Genomic DNA, 8,338 nt, shown 5'->3' on the forward strand with positions numbered 1-8,338 from the left:
TTTGAAATGTCTATTCTTCCTTGATAGCTTTTGCACTGCTGTCAAAAACAGGTTAAATGTATTTATGTCAGTCTATTTCTGGGTTCTCTATTCCATTCCATTGATCTATGTATCTACCCTCCAAAATTACTGCAAAGTCTTGAAATTGGGTGGATTAATTCCTCCCCTTTTAATCTTCCTTTACAAATTGTTTTAGCTATTCTTCAGCCTCTTCTTACCATACAAATCTTAGAAAAAGCTTGTCTATATCCGCAAAAACCTTGAGGGCATTTTAAGAGTAATTGTGTTAAGCCTCTTAACTTGGGGAGAATTGACATCTTTATTATGTTGTGTTTTCTAATCCATGAACAAGGTATGTCTCCCTATTTGTTTGGGACTTTAAAATTTTTCTTCATCAGCATTTTGTAATTTTCAGTATAGAGGTCCTATAAATGTCTTGTTGGGCTTGTATTTAAGTATTTATTTAGGTCAGTTGTAAATGGCATCACATATTTTAATTTAAGCTTCTACACATTTGTTATTAATATATAATGTGATAAAATTGTGTTGATCTTGTACTCTAAAACATTTACAAACTAATATTATTTCTCAAGCTTTTTGTGGATTCCTTGGTATTTTCTCCATTTAGATTATCATCTCATCTTCAGACACAGACAGTTTTACTTTTCCCTAGGCAATATAATAGGATATATTACTCTTCAACATTCAGTAGGATATATTCCTTCCTATTCAACATAGTAGGAATAGTCCTTTTATCTTTTAAATGAACTTTTTAAAACTTTAACTTTTAAATTTATGTATTTATTTACTTTTGCTTTATTTTCTTACTAGAACCTCCAGTAATACATTTAATAAAAGTGGTGAGAGCAGATATCCGTGCCTTGTTTCTGATCTTACAGAGAAAGCATTCAGTCTTTCACAGTTAAATATAATGTCGGTATAGGTTGTTTGTAGATCATCTTTATGAGTTTCAGTATGTTCCTTTTCTATTCCTAGTTTGCTTGGAGTTCTTTTTTCTTCTTTTTTTACAATCATGAATGGGATTGGATTTTGTCAAGTGCTTTCTCTGCATTATTGGATAGGATCACATGACTTTTCCCTTTAATCTATTGGATATGGTGGATAACATTGTTTGATTTTCAAATATTTAACCAACTTCGCATAAGTAGAATAAATGCCACTTGGTCATGGTATATTATTCTTTTTATATATTTCTGGATTTAATTTGCTAATATTTGGCAGAGGATTTTTACAGCCAATTTCATAAAAAATATTGGTCTGTAGTTTTCTTCTTTCTATACTATCCCTGTCCGGTTTTGGTATCAAGGTAATACTGGCTTCATAAATTTAATTAGGAACTGTTCCTTCTACTTCTCTTTCTTATCAAATCATGTAAAATTGGTGTTAATTCTTTATGTCTTGGGTAAAAGTGAAACATCTAAGCCTGAATATTCCTTTTGGGAGTTTTTAAATGAAAAATCAGTGTTTCTAATGGTTACAGGAAAATTGAGATTATCTATTTCATCTTGGCTGAGTTTTGGTAGTTTTGAGTGTAGAAGCATTGGCCCATTTCATCTACATTTTTGAATTTATAGTGTAGACTTGTTCATAACATCTTGTCCCTTATTAACCTGCAGGATATGTCATGGTATCCCTGGTGGCATTTCTGATATCTGTGATTTGTGCCATCCATCTTTTTATCTTTATCAGTCTTGCTAGATCTTTATTGATTAGATTGTTTATTTCCAAGAACCAGCCTTTTGTTTCATTGATTTCCCCCCCCCATTTTCCTGTTTTCAGTTTCATGGATTTCTATTTCATCTTTATTATTTCCTTCTTTCTGCTTGTTTAGTGTTTTTTCCTCTTCCTTTTTTACTGTTGTAATATAGAAAATTAGATTATTGCTTTGAAATACTTTCTTTCCCAATTTAGTGCTATAAACTTCCCTTTCAGCATTGCTTTCAGTTCATTCTGCAAACTTTGATCTGTTATATCTCCATTTTCTTTTATTCTATGCATTAAAAAATATTTCCTTGCTGCTGTCTTTTTTACCCATGAGTTATTTGGAATTGTGATGTTTAGTTTTCACGTGATTGAAGATTTTCCTGTTGTCTTTCTGTTATTGATTTCTAGTCTGATTCCATTATGGCTAGAGAACATACTCTATGATTTTAATTCTTTTAAATCTGCTAATTTTTTAATGAATATATAAATGAAAGAAATAAGAAAACCTCTGAGTCTTAGCATCCAACACTTAGGCACATTACAATTTAAATCTGCTAAGGTTCTTTTTATTGCCCAGTATATAGTATATGAGTGAATATTCCATGGACACTTGAATATGTATTCTGCTGTTACTGAGTGTGTTCTTTAAATGTCAGTTATATCCTATTGATTGATGATGTTTTCATTTCTTCCATATTCTTGCTGATTTTTCTCTCTGGTAGTTCTATAAATTGCTGTGCTGAAGTCTCAAATAATAATTGTGGATTTAAAATTTTCTCCTTTTACTACTTTTTTCAGTGTTTGCTTCATGTATTTTGAAGTTCTGTTGTTTGGTGCACACACATTTAGTATCATTAGGTCATCTAGGTGGATTATTCCTGTTATCTTTATGTAATGACCCTGTTTGCCCCTAATAATTTCCTTTGCTCTGAAGTCTACTTTATCTGATATTAATATAGCCATTCCTACTTTTTCTGATTAACGTTCACATGATATATCATTATCTTCCTTTTACTTTGAACTACCTATATCACGATGTTCAAAGTAAACTTCTTATAGACAGTATATAGTTGGATCATGCTTGTGAATTTTTAATCTACTCTTCCAATCTCTGTCTTTGACTTGGTTATTTAGATCATTTACAGTTAATGTAATTATTGCTATGTTAAAGATTAGGTCTACCATTTTATTTTTTGTTTTGTCTTTTACCTTAGTTTCTCAATCCTGTGTTTCTCTTATTTTGCCTGGTGGGTTACTTAAACATTTTTTAATAAGTCCATTTTAATTTAATTTATTTATAATCATTTGTGTATACTGTTTGTATAGTTTTCTTAGTGGTTGCTTTTGGCATCACAGTATACATATGTAACTTACCATAGCCTACTGGAATCAGTGTTTTATTACTTCAAGTGAAGTTTCAAAATTTTACTTCCATTTAGTCTCTTAATATTCCCCAGTTTTAAAGTATGATTTTCTGTAGTATTTCCTTTCTCTACATTGAAAACCACATCAGATGGTGTCATAATACTTGCTTTGACCATCAGATAGTATTTAAGAAACTCATGAGGCTAATGATAGTCTCTTATATTTACCCCATTTGTTTTCACCCATTCCATTGCTCCCCTTTTCTTTCTGAAGTTCCCAGTCTTCTGTTATTGTTTTTTTTATGTTTTCATAACTGTAGGTGATATCTGGGCTTTCCAGTGCCTTTGGATATGAGTTTCAGGAAACACTGAGTCTGGCTCACTTAATGCTGCTGAGTTGGAGGGTTTGTATATGTTGGGCCTGTTGGCGCAGCAGGTGCTAGCAGATTAGACTAATGTTGATGGGACTAGTGCCACAGGAGGATGGGTTCCCATTCAGGCTATGCTGCTGCTACAGTAGATCGAGTCCCCCTCTACCCCAAGTGTGGGGCAGTGACCTGCTGCTGTCACTGCTTTGTATTAGGCTGCTTTTGCCTCAGGTGTGTGGTGGGATCCCCTGGAAGCTGCTGCTGCTGTCAATCACAAGGTTAAATTCATTTCAGAAATACTTAAGTATAAATATATAGCCTGGCTCCTGTAGGACCCCTGTAATAGTTTTTTATTGCTTTCATACAAATTACCACAAATATAGTGACTCAAAACAGTGTAAATTTATTACCTTACAAGTCTGACATTGGTCTCAGTTGAGTAAAGTAAAAGTGTTGGCAGGATCGACAGATGAATGGATAAAGATGTGGCACATATATACAATGGAATATTACTTAGCCATAAAAAGAAATGAAATTGAGTTATTTGTAGTGAGGTGGATTGACCTAGAGACTGTCATACAGAGTGAAGTAAGTCAGAAAGAGAAAAACAAATACCGTATGCTAACACATATATATGGAATCTAAAAAAAAAAGAAAAAATGGTTATGAAGAACCTAGGGGGCAGGGCAGGAATAAAGACGCAGCCATAGAGAGTGGACTTGTGGACACAGGGAGGGGGAAGGGTAATCTGGGATGAAGTGAGAGAGTGGCATGGACATATATACACTACCAAATGTAAAATAGATAGCTAGTGGGAAGCAGCCGCAAAGCACAGGGAGATCAGCTCTGTGCTTTGTGTCCACCTACAGGGGTGCGATCGGGAATGGAGGGTGGTAGGGAGATGCAAGAGGGAGGAGATATGGGGATATATGTATACGTATAGCTGATGCACTTTGTTATGAAGCAGAAACTAACACACCATTGTAAATCAGTTATACTCCAATATAGATGGTTAAAAAAGAAAAAAAAGTGTTGGCAGAGCTACATTCTTTTCTGGAGGCTCTTAGGGGTGTTTCTGTTCCCTGGACTTTATCCGCTTCCAGCGGTCACTTGTAGTCCTTGACTCAGAGTCCCCTTTCTCCACCTACAAAACCCAAAATGTTGCATCTCTCTGATTTTGCTTCTATTAGGACATCTCTCTCTTTCTCTTTCTACAGTTGGGAATGGTTTTCTACTTTTAAGGACTCATGCAGTTAGATTTGTTCCATGAGGTAATCCAGGATAATCTTTCTATCTCAAGGTCTATAACTTCAGTCATATCTGCAAAGTCCTCTTCACCATGTAAGGTAACATATTCGTAGGTTCTAGGGATTAGGGTGAGGGCATTTTTAGGAGCCATTATGCTGCCTACCACACCCTTAACAAGTGACCTTGAGAAAATTACTGAGATTTTTAAAGCCTTACTTTCCTCAAACATAAAATGGAAAGAAAGCTAACTAGTTAATATCATGAAAGTGAAACAGTATATATGAAATCAACTAATTCAAAAAATAAGATTTCTTCTTTTTCTTTATGATTTACATGATTCTCAGAGTTCAGTTACTTGAAGAGTTACTTTTTTTTAAACAGAACTAAGGAATTTCAGGGTTCAGGTACTGTAAGACTGTCTGAATTATCTGAGTAACAATTAGCTAAGCACAGGTGTAAAGCATTTGATTTACTCCCTGGTTTTCTTTATCTTCTCATCCCAATAAATGCATATCCCTTTTCTAGCTCCAGCCAGTAGAGTCAGAGCTTGTTTTACTGTTTAACTAAAGTTGAATTTAAATTCTCTCTACATCTCCAGATTCTCAGCCCTGGTTGCATATTATAATCACCTGGGGAGATTTCAAGAACTACTGCTGCCAAATTTCTACCTATCATGGATATTTGAGGAGGGACCTGGAATGAAATGCTCTAGCTTATGGTTTTTGGAACCAAATCATAGTCTACACTGAGCCAAATTATTTGCGAGATCACCTCTAAAAAGGAATTTAGCTGTGGTGACTAATGCTCTTCCTTTGTCAGTATGCTTGATTTGTCCCTCTTTGGGGGAAAAAAGAGGGGGAAAAAAACCCCAGCAGTTGTGCTCCCTGAATTATAACCTGATGCTTTGGAATTAGTGTTGGCTTAGAGCGCACATCTTCGGATACCCATTCTCTCTCCTGCTTCCTTGCATGAACGTATACCCTTGGGCAGTGTTTCATCCACCACCCTCTTTTGCTTCTAATCTTAGCAAGTAAAGTCTCCCCTTAATGAAACAGCATTTCATGAGGCTTACTGGGAGCATAGGTCTGTTCCAGACCTATCCTATGTTAGCTAAAGCAGATATAAGTGATGTATTTTTGGCATTCATCCTTGTGGGTTGGAAAGAGAAGACAGAATTTTATCCTTTAGGTGTCATCTGACTGGACAAATGGGCTCTTTCCCTCTGCTGCCTACCATGTAAAAACCTGAGGGTGTTACTTCTAGAAGGTATCTTCTAGTTATCAAAATAGTTCAGATAAGTCAAATTTCTCAGTAAAAGATAACAAAACTATGGCTTAGGTGGTCAATTTGTCTGGGCCACCATGCCCAGTTATTTGGTCAGATATTATTCTGGATATTTCTGTGATGGTGTTTTCATGTTTTTTACAATTTTTATTTATTTATTTATTTATTTATTTATTTATTTATTTATTTATATTTTTGGCTGCGTTGGGTCTTCGTTGTCACACGTGGGCTTTCTCTATTTGCAGCAAGCGAGGGCTATTCTTTGTTGTGGTGTGCAGGCTTCTCATTGCGGTGGCTTCTCTTGTTGCAGAGCATGGGCTCTAGGTGCACGGGCTCAGTAGCTGTGGTGCACGGGCTTATTTGCTCCACGGCACATGGGATCTTCCCAGACCAGGGCTCAAACCTGTGTCCCCTGCATTTGCAGGCGGATTCTTAACCACTGCGCCACCAGGGTAGTCTCTGTGATGGTGTTTTTGGATGAAATTCATATTTAAATTGGTGTTGGACTTTGAGTAAAGCAGATTATCCTCCATAGTATGGGTGCGCCTCATCCAATCAGTTGAAGCTCTTAATAAAACAAAGACTGACCTCCCTGTCGCAAAAAGGAATTCTGCCAGAAGACTTACAGAAATTGAACTGCAACTCTTCCTAGAGTCTCTAGACAGCCTAACCTGCAGATTTTGAATTGACCAAGCTTCTATTATTGTGTGAACCAATTGTTTAAAATATCTCTCTCTTTCTCTATCTTTATATAGATATGGATATAGATCTAGGTATCAATATTGATACCTAGATCTATATCTATCAATATATATGGGCACATTGTATACACATGCTGTTGGTTCTGTTTTTCTGGAGAAGCTTGACTAATATAGTGGCCCATATAAATAAAAGGATGAACCCAAGTTCACCCAGGTAGAAAGTAGTACAATGAGAACTGGAACTTAAGGCCTCATGACTCATTCAGCTGTGAACACTGACCCAGAACTGGGGTCCGCAAACTCTGGCCCACTGATCAGATCTCGCTTGACTCCTGGTTTTGTACATAACATTTTGCTTGAACGCAGCCACACCCATTCATTAACGTATGGTGCATGGCTGTTTCTGTGCTACAGCAGCAGATAGGCAGTTGCAACGGAGAGGTATGGTATACGAAATCCAAAATATTTACTATCTGACCCTTTACAGAAAAGATCTGCTGACCCTTGCTCTAGGATGCCATCTGATTTCTGATAACACAGAGGAGAATAATTCATGCACATTGGGGTTGATTGTTAATCTCATGTCCTCCTTAGGTCAAAGATCCCTTAAATGCTCACCCTTGCAATAGCCAGCTTGGGGAGCATTGTCTGAGGATGCAGAAATATTTCTTGCCAGGTCTTTCCAATCCACACTGCTCCCTGACTATGGTTCTTAAAACCTATTTTAAAAAAAATTTTATTGGAATATAGTTGATTTACAGTGTTGTGTTAATTTCACGTGTACAGCAAAGTGAATCCGTTATACATATACATATATCCACTTTTATTTTTTTTAGAGTCATTTCCAAATAGCCCATTACAGAGTATTGAGTGGAGTTCCCTGTGCTAATAAGAGCAGGTTCTTATTAGTTATCTATTTTATGTATAGCAGTGTGTATATTTCAGCCCCAATCTCCCAATTTAGCCTCCCCACCACAATCCCCTGGTAACCCTAAGTTTGTTTTCTACATCCTTGCCTCTACTTCTAAAACCTGTCTATTTTAACCAACTACCACTCATTGCTTACTGTCTCTGGCTTCATGTACTTCATAATAAATCTACCTCTTGTTCAATCCTGGATGACATGTTCCAAGGACTGAGATAATATCTTATTCTACATAACTTGTCCTTGATATTGTCTATCTTGGGGTCTTCATCTATGTCCCAAAGAAGACAGTCACACTCTGTCTTCTAGTACTACTAATAATACCACATTTTATGTCATGAATTTGACCCAATGCACTGAACTATCCCTTTAGAAACTGTATGCAACCTGTCACTGGGTTTTAGCACCGGGATAGAGCTCAAATTAGTGTTTATATTTAAACAAATCTACTTGACCAGAAACTTTTTGTCTCACCATTTATTTTATTACACAAGTAACTTCTCTCTTTGCATCTATGATGTAAATATTTTTAATTTCCTAAATTATCTGAAAAATTATTTAGAGCTTCCATTTCAGTAGGCATTGGAATTGCTGTGTTATGACTATTTCATTATTTTATTTCCAAATGTTAAATTAGGCTTCAAGCTTTGGCCAGGAGTAGACAGGAAAGGGTTTTAAAAGAAATGAAGAATGGGAAAGACTTCTGATGCAACGGAGACTTAA

This window comes from Mesoplodon mirus (assembly GCF_964341445.2).
Source record: "Mesoplodon mirus genome assembly, chromosome: 3".
NCBI classification, from domain to species: Eukaryota; Metazoa; Chordata; class Mammalia; order Artiodactyla; family Ziphiidae; genus Mesoplodon; species Mesoplodon mirus.